The sequence below is a fragment of the Chiloscyllium plagiosum genome, chromosome 14 (genome assembly GCF_004010195.1).
Source record: "Chiloscyllium plagiosum isolate BGI_BamShark_2017 chromosome 14, ASM401019v2, whole genome shotgun sequence".
NCBI classification, from domain to species: domain Eukaryota; kingdom Metazoa; phylum Chordata; class Chondrichthyes; order Orectolobiformes; family Hemiscylliidae; genus Chiloscyllium; species Chiloscyllium plagiosum.
The window spans coordinates 75,757,500-75,770,619 of record NC_057723.1 but is presented as its reverse complement, the minus strand read 5'-3'; the positions used below and the strand labels follow the sequence as shown (position 1 = coordinate 75,770,619).

The 13,120-nt window shown below is 44.8% G+C and overlaps 1 protein-coding gene across 1 annotated transcript in view; it reads left to right on the top strand.

The window, feature by feature from the left end:
• The window catches only part of LOC122556810 (slit homolog 3 protein-like), a 654,707-nt gene that overhangs the window by 213,024 nt on the left and 428,563 nt on the right, over nucleotides 1-13,120 (top strand). The window lies entirely within an intron of this gene.

The following is a 13,120-nucleotide window of genomic DNA, read 5'->3' as shown; positions in this document are numbered from 1 at the left end:
AAACACTCGCTTTATTTTCTAGTTTAACCTTAACTAAAAACCTGTTTCCTTGTATATTACTGAAAATCACAAGACTCAGAAAGCATCTAAAACACTCTTTACACCACATTGTGCACAGGTGAGAAGTGAGGAGAAAGATGAGGATTTATCCCAGCATTCCTCTCTCCTGTGTGAGAAATCAGTAACGGGTAATTACCAGGCACGACAGACTTTTTCCTTGGACTAGAAGTGATATACTTGGAGCTCTGCTGTAATTTAGATAATTAAATTCTGCATGAGTCTACTTTTGGCAAAGGGAATTTCAGTATAGCCTCAACATACTCCATACACATTAACAGGAGTTCAGATGGTTTTCTATAACTATACATCTATATATAGAGAGAGAGACATCTGTGACTTAGTTACACAAGGCTTCAGATGATGTATGTATTGGATAAAAGCAAGATTAATTTTTGTCCATATTTATCCCTGCAGCCTCTAATCTTATTTGTAACCAGACACTTATTCAAGGGTCTAAAGAAGAGTTAATCTGCTCATCACTGACTTTTATCTGGGAGACTGCTTCAGATATACTTGGAAGGGGAATTCTGCAAGGCTTGTTAATTTCGCACATGTTGCTTTGCTCTTCACTCAGTGCAAGTTGCAGCCTGCTTATTTTGGCTTTGAATAGACTTTCAACACCTCCTCCCTCCCCAAACCCATTGCAGAGAGTTGATTCAAGCCCTCCTCATCCCTTTCTTCAAGGACAACTTGAGCTGTGAGAACCTCCATCGGTTAGAGCCAAAATTCCTGCTTGTAACTCCGTGAAGCATCCCAAATGGATCAATGTCCTTCCTGTGAAGGCCAGATCCACAAGCATAGTCTAAACAATGCCTCACTGATGGGCTGTACACTGAGAGTAATTTTCTGACTTGGAGCCAAATGCCTTCAGGACAGATCCCATCACTAGTTCACTGCAGTTTTACAAACTACTGTCAGGCTTTGAGCGTAAACTTTCAGCGAGAGCTCATTTTTCAAACCTGAATCAATTCCTCCTCCGCTAACTTTGCTGATCTTCACCGCATACACGTGTTTCATGTTTCCTGTTTCGGTGCACATTGTCTGACACTGTCACCATCAGAATCCATCTGTCATCCTTTAGCTCCTTCACTGAATTCTTCGGAGGTGTCACTATTCTCCATCAAAACAATTTCCCTCTTCACAAATCAGTCATTTTGATTGTACTTTTCCAGATTCTCAGAGTGCTCTTTGATTTGCCACGTCTTATCCAATTTACAATACATATTCTAACAATAATGCTGTCCTATGTGCATGCTTTACAATGCAGCCCCTTAACATCCACAATCTTGAAGATAACATGAATGCTTGCTCTTACAATCATGCATCTTTCTGCTTCAGTGGAAAGCCTCTCCAGATGTCCTGAAGCTTGTTTCATTCAATTCAATCTATGTTTTAAGATTTTTTAAATAATAGAATCCCTACATTGTGGAAACAGGCCATCCCACACAGACCCCTATCCTATAACCCTGCATTTCCTGATGAAGGGCTTATGCCTGAAACGTTGACTCTCCTGCTCCTCGGATGCTGCCTGACCTGCTGTGTTTTTCCAGCACCACGCTCTCAACTCTGATCCCCAGCGTCTGCAGCCCTCACTTTCTACTGCATTTCCCACATCTAACCGACTCATCCCTGGATACTATATGGGACAATTTAGCATGGCTAGTCCACCCTAACTTGTACATTGTTGGACTGCAGGACGAGACCAGAACACTCCAAGGAAACCCACACAGACACGGGGAGGACGTGCAAACACCACACAGACAGTCACCCGAGGCTGGAATCGAACCCGGGTCCCTGGCGCTGTGAGGCAGCAGTGCTAACCACTGAGCCACCATGCTATTTATTGTTGCTGCTATGTGAACTAAATGGTAGCCAATTGGTGCACGACAAGATTCCACACAGAGTAAATACAATGAAAAGTTACATGATCGGGAGGTGCCGGTGTTGGACTGGAATGTACTTAAAAATCACACAACCACCTGATGAGGGAGCGGCGCTCCGAAAGCTAGTGTGCTTCCAATTAAACCTGTTGGACTATAACCTGGTGTTGTGTGATTTTTAACAGATACACGATGGTCGTGTTGATTATATATTGGTTGCGGGAGACCGGTTGACCGGGACACAGAGAGAATTCTGTGCTGTTGGTGAAATTGTGCCATGGACCTTTATACTTTCACTGGAATAGACAAATGTTACCTCAGGTAAACAACTGATCTGAAGATCTCTCAATATGTCAAGGCTGGTGGGAGAGGGAGAGGGTATTGGGTAGTGTTTTGAAGTTAAATTGGTTAGAGTTGGTACTTCTGCATATCCCATATACTGACCTATTGCCCCTTCACGATGTGTGGGGTATTGGCATAATTTAGGCCAGAACACCCCACTATTTCTGGAAGGTTCTGCCTCACTGTACGCAGTGCTGATATGTACTTTTGGCAACTGTACTGACTTGAAACACTGGGGAGCGAGCAAGGGATTGGCAACTGAATGAACCAGGCTGCCTAATGTCCAGTGAAAGGCTGATTCTAGATTAGAGTGGTGCTGGAAAAGCACAGCAGTTCAGGCAGCAAACGAGGAGCAGGAAAATCGACGTTTCGGGCTGGAGCATTCCTAATGAAGGGCTTATGCCAGAAATGTTGACTCTCCTGCTCCTTGGATGCTGCCTGACCTGCTGTGTTTTTCCAGCACCATACTCTCAACTGCCTCCAAACCTTTCCTATTTATGTACTTATCCAAATGCCTTTGAAATGTTGTAACTGTACCCACACCCACCACTTCCTCAGGAAGTTCATTCCACACACGAACCACCCTCTGTGTAAAAGAATTGTCCCTCATGTCTTTCTTAAGTCTTTCTCCTCTCAGCTTAAAAATATGCCCCCCAGTCTTGAAATCCCCCACCCCAGAGAAAAGACACCTACCATTCACCTCACCTGTACCCTTCATGATTTTATAAACCTCTTTAAGGTCGCCCCCCTCAACCTCCTATGCTACAAGGAAAAAAGTCCCAGCAGATCCAGCCTCTCCTTATAATTCAAACTTACATACCCAGCAACATCCTGGTAAATCTCTTCTCAACCCTCTCCAGCTTAATCATATCTTTCCTATAACTGGGTGACCAGACCTGCACACAGCACTTCAGAGTAGGCCTTACCAATATCCTGTACAATCTTAACACAATGTCCCAGCTCCTATACTCAAAGGTCTGAGCAATTAATTGCCATTGTGATATTAATATTTAAAGAGGAACAACTTGCAAGGTAACGGGCAAAAGGCAGGAGAATGAGACCGTCTTTTGTTTCAGTTCACTCATGGGTTGTGGGTCTCGCTGACTGGGCCCAGAATTTGTTGCTGGTTCCTCGTTGTCCCTTGAGAAGGTGGGGGTGAGCTGCTGTGGGTAGACCCACAATGCCCATAGGGAGGGAATTCCAGTATTTTGACCCAGCGCCAGTGAGGGGAACGGCGATATATTTCCAAGTCGGGATGGTGAGTGGCTTGGAGGGGAACTTGCAGGGGATGGTTTTCCCATGTTTTGCTGCCCTTCTGCTAGATGGAAGTAGCCATGGGTTTGGAAGGTGCTGCCTGAGGATCTTTGGTAAATTTCAGCAGTGCATCTTGTAGATGATAGACACTGGTACTGAGCGTCAATGGTGGAGGGAGTGGATGCTTGTGAATGTGGTGCCAATCAAGTGGGCATGATGTCCTAGATCGTGTCAAACTTATTTAGTATTGTTGGAGCCATCCAGGCCAAAGGAGAGTATTCCATCATATTCCTGGCTTGTTCCTTGTTGATACTGGACAGGCTTTGGGAAGTCAGGTGGTAGTTTAGTCCTTGTGGTATTCCTAGGGTCTGACCTGTTGTAACCACTGTATTTACGTGGTGAGTCCAGTTGGGTTTGTGGTCAATGGTGACCCCCAGGATGTTGATAATGGGCTTTCAATGATGGTAGCACCATTGAATGTCGGGGGCAGTGGTTACATTGTCTCTTACTGGAAATGGCATTTGTGTGACATGAATGTTACTTACCACTTGTCCGCCCAAACCTGAATAATGTCCAGATCTTATTGCAAATGTCTCTTTTTTTAGAAATAGAGATAAGAGGAAGGGAAAACGGCAAACGTGTTCACCTCAAGTTGACGGCTCAATAGCGGTTTTGGCAGAGCTGACGAACTGCCCACAGTCTGCAGCCTGCCCTCCCAGTAATAGTTGGCATATGCTTGGGAGACCCTTTGAGCTGGGAGCAAAATGACTTGAGGAACACAAGGGGCTGCCTAGCCTTCCAATAGGGAAGCCAATGAAAAAATCTTGGGTTGTTAAGGAATGAGTTCTCATTAGTTTGTCTGGAGAAATGCAGGACTGACTTGGGCTCATCGGGCTGTTCCTCGTTAACGCAAACACAGACGGCAGCCAAACTGAGTCAGGATATACGAGTACAGTTTTGTCAACGGTTCATGACTCACAAGCTTGCTGTTCATAAAGAAAATCAACACCACACGTAATCTTAGCAGAATGAGGGACAAAGGGTTTTGAAAATTACTTTTTCACAATAAAGACGTTTTTTGTTGCATTATTCTCTTTCCACCTTGCTCTCCCCATGAGGACAAAAAAAAACCCCGAAAGAACTGCGGATGCTGTAAATCAGAAACAAAAAGAGAAGGTGCTGGAAAAGCTCAGCAGGTCTGGCAGCATCTGTGAAGAGAAATCATTTAACATTCCTCAGATCCTTAAGGTTCAGGATATGCTGCATGCCAGAGGAGGAGGCATTGGAGCAGAGTTATGTGGGTTCATTTCCCCAGGGCTCACTGGAAGGGGGATGTCCCTTTGCCACCACATATTGTATTACTCACATTCTTACCAGGAATATATTACTTTAACCCAAGGGTCAAGCTTACCTGGTGATATCCATTCAGCTTAATGAAGGGAGCAATCGGAAGTGTAGCTGTCTGATTTATGTATCTGTACTGTTATCGATAACTTGTACTAATGTGTGCAAACAGCTAAATCCAGACTCAAACATGTTCATGTATTTAACTCCATCCAACTTCACTGTCTTTCAATGATCTTTGTTTCCTTCTCTTTCAGTCCTTTCCTCTGTCTCTTCTGCATTGATGTATTCTCTATGGGGTGGCACGGTAGCTTGGTGGTTAGCACTGCTGCCTCACAGCACCAGGGACCTGGGTACAATTCCACCCACAAGTGACTGTCTGTGTGGAATGTGCACGTTCTCCCCATGTCTTATAGGTTTGCTCTGGGTGCTCCGGTATCCTCCCACACTCTAAAAATGTGCAGACCAGGTGAATTGGCCATGCTAAATTGCACATAGTGTCCAGGGATGTGTAGGTTATCCATGGGAAATGCAGGGGTGGGGCACTTTTGGAGGGTCGGTATGGACCGAATGGCCTGTTTCCACAGTGTAGGGATTCTATGATCCTTTGACAGCAGCGTTTTCCAATGCAATTTTGCAATTTGGCACAGGGAAGCACTTGAGAACTGGTCCTTTACAGAATGAAAATGCTCTTCCAAGTGAGCTGAGTGGAAATTGGGAAATGGACCGAAGATAGTTAAGTGATGACAATGTTAAAATTTAAGTTTCTGGTATTAGATTACTTACAGTGTGGAAACAGGCCCTTCGGCCCAACAAGTCCACACCGACCCGCCGAAGCGCAACCCACCCAGACCCATTCCCCTACACCTAACACTACGGGCAACTTAGCATGGCCAATTCACCTAACCTGCACGTTTTTTGGATTGTGGGAGGAAACCGGAGCACCCGGAGGAAACCCACGCAGACACGGGGCGAACGTGCAAACTCCACACAGAGAGTAGCCTGAGGCGGGAATTGAACCTGGGTCTTTGGTGCTGTGAGGCAGCAGTGCTAACCACTGTGCCACCCATTGTGGTGCTTTGACTGGGATATGTACATTTCTAACCCTATATTTGCTGGCGGTATTAGACTTGCTGATGGTGCATTATTTCACATGCGGGGAGTTGAAACCAAGTGTAATCTTCAGTTGAAAGAAGTTAAGAGATTTAGAATTAGAGTAGTGCTGAAAAAGCACAGCAGGTCAGGCAGCATCTGAGGAGCAGGAAAATTAACGTTTCAGGCAAAAGCCCTTTATCCATTCATTCCTGATGAAGGGCTTATGCCCAAAACGTTGATTTTCCTACTCCTCGGATGCTGCCTGACCTGCTGTCCTTTTTCAGCACCACTCTAATCTTGACTCTTATCTCCAGCACCTACAGTACCCACTTCTGCCTTAGAGATTTGGAATGTCAGAACAGAGTCAAGAGTGTGGTGCTGGAAAAGCCCAGCAGGTCAGGCAACATCCGAGGAGCAGGAGAGTTGACGTTTCAGGCAAAAGCTCTTCATCAGGAATGAGGCTGATAATTTCCTGATGAAGGGCTTGTGCCCGAAACATCGACTCTCCTGCTCCTCAGATGCTGCCTGACCTGCTGGGCTTTTCCAGCACCACACTTTTTGACTTTGATCTCCAGCATCTGCAGTCCTCACTTTCTCCTAATGTCAGAACAGACCTCATTTTGAAATCATGCAGGAATTACTTTGGAAGCTCATATCAAATGAATCTTCCACCAACATGTCATACCTGACTGAAATCCTGATTATTGATTCTCATGAATTGAATTTACCAAAAGCAGGCACCCGCAGGCTTCAGACTGCATCCCTGCTCAGTGGTGGTCGTGGGTTTATGCTGTGTTGCTGATCTTTTGCAGCATTATCACGGGTGACTGGCAGCACGTTCAGTGTGAGTGAATGAGAAGGCGCCCAGTTCCTCAGACACAGCAGTGAAGGTCCTGGTGGGGAAGAATTCTCTTGTTCTCGGAGTAGGAAGGAGTCCACCGTTTTTCAGGCACAGGCAGGAATGTGGGAAAAGGAACTCAATCTTATGGAATGGTGGAGCAGGCCTGGGAAGCTGATTGGACACTTTCGCCCCTAACACTTGTGTTTGCAAGTTCTCTTGCACTATTGAGCATCAGCGTATGGCACAATCGCTGGCGGTAACAGTGGCTCGCACATATTCAACAGGTTGCGGCGCTCTCAACGATTGACCACAAACCTAGAGTCCTTCTTGCCTCCCTTCCCTTCTATTCCTGCCCCAGGCCGAGAGGGAATCTAAGCAGGAATGCAAAGCATTCCCTTTTCTCCCTGTGACCCAGTTCTGGTCGCCCTGTTATAGTAAGGATGTTATTAAGCTGGATAGGGTTCAGAAGAGATTTATCAGGATGTTGCCAGGAATGATGGGCTTAAGTTACAAGGAGAGGCCGAATAGGCTGGAACAACTTTCACTGGAGGTTGAGAGGTGACCTTGCAGAGGTTTATAAAATAATGAGGGGGACAGAGAAGGTGAATGGCAGGTGTCTTTTCCTTAGGGTTGGGAATTTCAAGACTAGAGGGCATATTTTTCAGGTGAGAGGACAAAGATTTAAGAAAACCACGAGGGGCACTTTTTTTGCACAGCGAGTGGTTTGTGTCTGGAATGTGGTGCATGCAGATACAGTTAAAATGTTGTAAAGTCATTCGGATAAGTACATGGATAGGAAAGGTTTGGAGGGATAGGGGCCAGTAACAGACAGATGGGACTAGTTTAGTTTGGGATTATGGTCGACATGGACTGGTTGGACCGAAGGGTCTGTTTCCGCACTATATGACTCTAAGGAATCCAATAAGATAGAGCAGCACAGCACTTTTCTTTTGTGGGTCATATTGACTACATATAGCTGATGTCTTTATAAAGTACCTTAGAAAATCCTGTAATGTGTTTCAAAAGTAATTTTAAACCCTACAGAAGCAAAGATTAAAGATAATGTTGTTATGATCAAGTGAGGTGAGGTAGCTCTAATACATCATTTCCCTCATTTCTCTTGTTTGATTGCAGTACTTGTTTGAAGTTAAAAAAGAATGATGTGTTGCCAAGTTATAATTAAATTACGTTGAGCTACACACAATAAGTTAGTTTTATTGCTGAAACCCACTCAGTGTAATTGTTCATTTTTAATATATTTTCCTACCTTGCACTAATATGCACTACCTTGCACTAGCACTAGGGTGGCATGGTGGCTTAGTGGTTAGCACCGCTACTTCACAGCGCCAGGAATCCAGGTTCGATTCCAGCCTCGGGGGACTGTCTGTGTGGAGTTTGCACATTCTCCCTATGGTTGTGTGGTTTTCCTCAGGGTGCTCTGGTTTCCTCCCACAGTACTAATTCAGGTGAGCTGGCCATTCTAAATTGCCTATAGTGTTAGGTGCTTTAGTCAGCGGGAAATGGGTCTGGGTGGGTTACTGTTTGGAGGTTTGGTGTGGACTTGTTGGGCCGAAGGGCCTGTTCCCTGTAGGGAATCTAATCATGTGCAAAGACACACATTAAAGGTAAAGAAAACTCTGTGAAGATTCAGTAGCTGTGTGCATCGGCTGTTTCCTCGGTTGAAGTCACGATTTGAAGTTGTGGCTGGCATGTCCCCTCTTCTCTTGGCAAAATACTATTGTCGAGCTCCAGTGGGTTTTAGTAAAGGCATTGTCTGTCCTAAAGTTGTACCCACACTCCTCTTTCTCACTAAAGCAGGTTTCTAAGCTTGGATGGTGTGATGTGGCGAAAGATGAATGTTGTGGATTCCCTACTCAAATCAATATTCAGACACTCCGTACTCAAGGTCATAGTGCAATACCTGTCATCATGTTGGTTTTCCATTTTGTCTATTTGCTCATGTGTGACCCAACTGTGTCTTAGCCATTGCAATGTCCAAGCTGGGGAATGTTTTACATTCTAGCTATTAACTCCTTCATGGTTCCTCCTGCGTCTTGTCCCTATGGGCAGGAGTTGTCCACATCTCCAGGGTGGCAGAAGTGGGTACTGCAGATGCTGGGAGGGAGGACAACTTCTTCAAGGTAGATGGGCTGATTCCTGATGAAGGGCTTTTGCCCGAAACATCGATTTTCCCGCTCCTCGGATGCTGCCTGACTTGCCGTGCTTTTCCAGCACCACTCTGATCTTGACTCACATCTCCAGGGGTCTCCGGAAACTTTGTGTCTTTGTGGGGTGGAAAGCAGCTTCATGCATGCAAATTCATTTTGGGCGTCTTAGTGTTCTTCATTTTGGTTAAAAAATGCCTTTTAAGAAGTTCAGCATTTGAAACAGCACAGCTTCATGCCCACATACATGTTGTAAGTTAATACGCAAGCAATGATATCTTGGCTTTCATGGGTGTATGAGTTGGTTAAGATTAAGGAAAGCTTTTGCAATTATATCGGACTTTGATGAAAGCACACCTGGAACTTTTTGATCTCTGTACAAAAGGAAGAATATATCTACATTTATAGATGATGGCATGAAGATTTGCTCAGTTGATTTATGGATGAGTGATTGACCCATGACATCTCTAAGAGAGGTGAGGGGATAAGGAAGTTGGGTTAGAAAGATGAACCATGATCTTATTGAATGTGGAGAGAATATTTGAGAAGAATGACAGCTGAAGTTATGTGCCTTTTAGGAAACACTCAAAATCCTCTGCTAGCCTACTGCCTGCTTGATGTCTGTGGGGAGTAGAAGGTCAGCTCCCAGCCACACAACTTTTCTAATGAACAGGACCAGCAAATTAAAACGAAAGGAACTGTGGATGCTGGGAATCAGAAACAAAAACAAAAATTGCTGGAAAAGCTCAGCGGGTCTGGCAGCATCTGTGGAAAGAAATCAGAGTTAACGTTTCGGGTCTGGTGAAGTTAAATGTTAATGAGCTTTATGGCGATCCGCCAGGCCCCCAATCCAGTGGAAGTTCTGTTACCAAGTTTTGAGCCCTGTGTTAAATACAGGTGAAAGTACCATTCTTGCTGAAGGCCTCAACCTGACCATTTGGAATCATCTTTGTACGCAGGGAGAATTTTCTCCTTGTAGTCCGTCCATCTTTTTTTCCTTCGTTTGTTATTGCATTGGATAATTTGAATACAAATCACTAGTGTGCACTTTTTATGCTTTTTTTTAATTCATGGGATGGGGGCACCGCTGGCTAAGCTAGCATTTATTACCCATCCCTAATTGCCCAGAGGGCAGTTAGGAATCACCCACATCGCTGTGGGTCTGGAGTCACATGTAGGCCAGACAAGGTAAGGATGGCGCTTTCCTTCCTTAAAAAGATATCTCGAACGTAAACCCCTTGGGAATGCCAGATGTGTCAATAGCTGTCTGGAAGTCTCATCAAATGTTCACCTACCAAGAACTGTGAAGAAGTGTCCAAATGTGTTCGGCCAAATGAAAGGACTCAATAGAGTATAGTATGAAATATAGAATGTTGAATAATGGAATTATCTCTTTTCTCCTGCTTGACTATTTATGCTTATATAATGAGTTGACATGATAAGGCAAAGAGATTGGGTGGAAGTGGGCATAATGTTTGCATAGTGAGGCCACGAGGTTATGTAGAGTGACACACAGTGTTCTGGATGTTGGCACGCGACATGTGAGAGGGTAAGAGTGAACAGGAGGGAAGGTTTACGTTTTCACATTTATCTTTTTCAATTTTGACCACAATCCTCTGGGCTGCCCTGCCTGACCCTCTCCCTCCACTGCCTCCCCAGCGTGGAACTTGGGCTGCCATTTTGTAAAGGTCATAGACCATAGGACACGGAACATCACAACGCAGTACAGGCCCTTCGGCCCTCGATGTTGCACCGACCTGTGGAACCAATCTGAAGCCCATCTAACCTACACTATTCCATATATTTATCCAATGACTATTTAAATGTCCTTAAAGTTAGCAAGTCTACTACTGTTACAAATGCGTTCCACACCCCTACTACTCTCTGAGTAAAGAACCTCTGACATCTGTCCTATATCTAATACCCCTCAATTTAAAGCTATGTCTCCTCGTGCTAGCCATCACCATCCAAGGAAAAAGGCTCTCACTGTCCACCCTATCTAACCCTCTGATTATCCTATATGTCTCAATTAAGTCACCTCTCTCTTACAAAAATAGCCTCAAGTCATAGAGTCATAGAGTCATAGAGATGTACAGCATGGAAACAGACCCTTCGGTCCAACCTGTCCATGCCAACCAGATATCCCAACCCAATCTAGTCCCACCTGCCAGCACCCGGCCCATATCCCTCCAAACCCTTCCTATTCATATACCCATCCAAATGCCTTTTAAATATTGCAATTGTATCAGCCTCCACCACATCCTCTGGCAGCTCATTCCATACACGTACCACCCTCTGCGTGAAAAAGTTGCCCCTTTTTTCTCTTTTATATTTTTCCCATCTCACCCTAAATCTATGCCCTCTAGTTCTGGACTCCACGACCCAAGGGAAAAGACTTTGTCTATTTATCCTATCCATGCCCCTCATAATTTTGTAAACCTCTATAAGGTCACCCCCTCAGCCTTTCCTCATAAGACCATTCCTCCATATCAGGCAACATCCTGGTAAATCTCCTCTGAACCCTTTCCAAAGCTTCCACATCCTTCCTAAAACGCAGTGACCAGAACTGTACGCAATACCCTTGGTGCCAGGATTTCTGCCGCCACACTGACCTGGGGCACAGATATCGTGGCCAAAAGTCCTGCCCCTTCAACACTGAGACTTGGAAGTGAAAAATAAAATCTAAAGAGAGCCAAGGCAGGGTATTGACTGCGGCAGCACATTTCAGAAACTTGTGTGATGGTTTCCACATTGCTACGGAACTTCTGTTTTTCCTCAGTGACTGTATAAGTACGATTCAGGTCAGGCAGTGCCTTGTCCTCTGAGGTTTTTAATACGACATTGTCATGTTTCCCTGTGTACATCAATAAAACCTGTCCCGTCGGGGAATCGAGGGGGAAGTTGATTGAGCGGCAGCTGGGAGCCAGATGTAGCAGGGCCTGTAAAACACCGGCAGAATTGGGCTCTTGTTTCGCTCGCACCAGCTCTTCGGTCCCGCGCTGAGAGAGAATGAATGTGTACGGAAATGAGTCTGTCAGTCCGAGTCTCATGCGCACCTATAAACAGGGCTATAGCATACTGAAGGTTAAGGGTCACAAGAGGTCAGACATATTTGACCTCTGACATGCAAGCATGAAAGATCTCAGAGGCTCGGACTAATTTTGGAGGAATTTCACAGCCATTCTTGTCACGAATTGCAACACGTTTATTGACTTTTGAAGGAATGTACCTTGAGGCTCATTCAGGCTGCAGTAAAGGATTACTCTGAAGAGATAACTTGTTTGATGTTATAACACCTCCTTTGCAATATTGGTGACAGTGTCTTTCCCTCACTCTCCACAGCCTGCAGTCACGTAAGTGATTTTTGAATGGGGAAGCTAATGAAAATTTAGTTGAAATTCCAACATTTAGGGTCAGTGTTTTAGTTCACACTGTAGACATTGTTGCAACATCATAGATGCAGTGTGAATGAATGTAGACTTTGCCAGTAGGCACTCAGTCGGCGATAATATGTTGACGTTCTGTTTCTTTGGTGTGTCTATCGAAGAAAGGTTTCACTCATAGACATGCCTGTCAATTGCATCTCATTATTAAACAGGACTATCCCAGTGAGCTAAAGGTAAAAGCAAACGCATGTTAATATTCATGTTATTGTTCGCCAATGATCAATAGTGAATTGCTTCTTTCAAAGCTAGCTCTGTAAATCTACAAATTTGCACCTTTGAAATAAGCAATTCCACTGTAAATTTGTAGATTTACAGAGCTGAGTGATCATTTTATTGGCATACATATGATGTTCTAACTAATCTGCACATTTCCTTTGGGTTTTGTGAGTTTCATGGAATACCAGCAAGTGTGGAAGCAAGCCCTTCAGCCCATCAAGTTCACGTTAATCCTGCCGAGAGCATCTCACCCAGACCCTTGCCCCTACCCTATCCCAGCATCTCCCCTGGCTAATCCAATTAGCCTATATATTCAAAGTTTGTGAGAAGATTTGTAACTCGGGTGCTCGTTGCTGTGGTTCTGTTCGCCGAGCTGGAAGTTTTTGTTGCAAACGTTTCGTCCCCTGTCTAGGTGACACACTCAGTGCTTGGGAGCCTCCTGTGAAGCGCTTCTGTTTCCTCCGGCATTTATAGTGG